A 2500-nucleotide genomic window follows, 5' to 3' on the forward strand; every position below is an offset into this window, starting at 1 on the left:
ATCCATCCACTACATCTGTTAGGTTTGTATTATCTTTTGTAAACACTTGTTACTTACCTGTGTTCCATCCATCCATTTGCTACAGACAGACAACTGTTGGAAACAGACTTTAGGACCGACAGATAGACAGATAGATAGATACATTTACAACGTGTTACATTTCTTACTTACACTCATCTCATTTGTGTGAGTGAGTGACGTTCATTTGTGAAGATGTTATGCTGACTGCCATAAAACTGCCTGTAACAGCGGATTACTGTATTTACTGTATTATCACCCTTATTTGCATTGACAGACAGATAGAGATGTATTAGCTTGCTTTTTAATTTCCGTTTGTTATCTTATTAACAGGGGGCGAAGTTGCCTGCTGCTGCCATAAGTCTCACTGACTAACTGTGACTATCCATCTATCATGACTATCTATCTATCAAGACTATCTATCTATCATGACTACCTATCTATCATGACTATCTATCTATCACGACTATCTATCTATCACGACTATCTATCTATCATGACTATCTATCTATCACGACTATCTATCTATCACGACTATCTATCTATCATGACTATCTATCTATCACGACTATCTATCTATCACGACTATCTATCTATCATGACTATCTATCTATCACGACTATCTATCTATCATGACTATCTATCTATCATGACTATCTATCTATCATGACTATCTATCTATCATGACTATCTATCTATCATGACTATCTATCTATATATCACGACTATCTATCTGAAAGGCTAATCATCGGACATAACAATCAAATAGAAGCATCAAGTAGAAGAGAAGAGAAATAAGTTAGTTAGCTATTAATCTAGATAGCAAGCGAATCACCGGACATGAGATGCAAAAGCACCCAGGAGTTCTATCAAACAAGACCTTGATGAAACAAGCGACTCACACAAACAACAATCGAGTAGAAGGGAATACAAACAAGTGAGTTATTCATCTATCCATCTGATTATCAAGCGAATGATCAATCATGACATCCGAGGACACATCCGAAGACTTCTATCAATCAAGACCTTTATGAAACAAACAACCGAATCGCACAGGCAACAAACAAGTGAAAATAAAAACAAACACGTGAGTCTGTCATCTATCTAACAAGCGAACCATCGGGCATACGATACAATGACACCAACAACTTCAATCAGTCAACACATTTATGAACAAGCGAATCACAAAGGCAATGTTTGAGGATAGAAACGGACGTGCTGCCGATCAAAGGAGCGGGCAACCCTCGTCTATTGAGACGGAGACAGAAAGAGCTTCGCTCAAAGGATCCAGCAAACCAGGTTTCAAGGAACAGAGACGGCAAGAAGGACTTTGAGAATAGAGACGGACGTGCTGCCGATCAAAGGAGCGGGCAACCCTCGTCTATTGAGACGGAGACAGAAAGAGCTTCGCTCAAAGGATCCAGCAAACCAGGTTTCAAGGAACAGAGACGGCAAGAAGGACTTTGAGAATAGAGACGGACGTGCTGCCGATCAAAGGAGCGGGCAACCCTCGTCTATTGAGACGGAGACAGAAAGAGCTTCGCTCAAAGGATCCAGCAAACCAGGTTTCAAGGAACAGAGACGGCAAGAAGGACTTTGAGAATAGAGACGGACGTGCTGCCGATCAAAGGAGCGGGCAACCCTCGTCTATTGAGACGGAGACAGAAAGAGCTTCGCTCAAAGGATCCAGCAAACCAGGTTTCAAGGAACAGAGACGGCAAGAAGGACTTTGTGGATAGAGACGGACGTGCTGCCGATCAAAGGAGCGGGCAACCCTCGTCTATTGAGACGGAGACAGAAAGAGCTTCGCTCAAAGGATCCAGCAAACCAGGTTTCAAGGAACAGAGACGGCAAGAAGGACTTTGTGGATAGAGACGGACGTGCTGCCGATCAAAGGAGCGGGCAACCCTCGTCTATTGAGACGGAGACAGAAAGAGCTTCGCTCAAAGGATCCAGCAAACCAGGTTTCATGGAACAGAGACGGCAAGAAGGACTTTGTGGATAGAGACGGACGAGCGGCCGATCAAAGGAGCGGGCAACCCTCGTCTATTGAGACGGAGACAGAAAGAGCTTCGCTCAAAGGATCCAGCAAACCAGGTTTCATGGAACAGAGACGGCAAGAAGGACTTTGTGGATAGAGACGGACGAGCGGCCGATCAAAGGAGCGGGCAACCCTCGTCTATTGAGACGGAGACAGAAAGAGTTCGCTCAAAGGATCCAGCAAACCAGGTTTCAAGGAACAGAGACGGCAAGAAGGACTTTGTGGATAGAGACGGACGTGCTGCCGATCAAAGGAGCGGGCAACCCTCGTCTATTGAGACGGAGACAGAAAGAGCTTCGCTCAAAGGATCCAGCAAACCAGGTTTCATGGAACAGAGACGGCAAGAAGGACTTTGTGGATAGAGACGGACGTGCTGCCGATCAAAGGAGCGGGCAACCCTCGTCTATTGAGACGGAGACAGAAAGAGCTTCGCTCAAAGGA

The sequence above is a fragment of the Rhopilema esculentum genome, chromosome 11 (genome assembly GCF_057945365.1).
Source record: "Rhopilema esculentum isolate cy_ngs chromosome 11, ASM5794536v1, whole genome shotgun sequence".
NCBI classification, from domain to species: Eukaryota; Metazoa; Cnidaria; class Scyphozoa; order Rhizostomeae; family Rhizostomatidae; genus Rhopilema; species Rhopilema esculentum.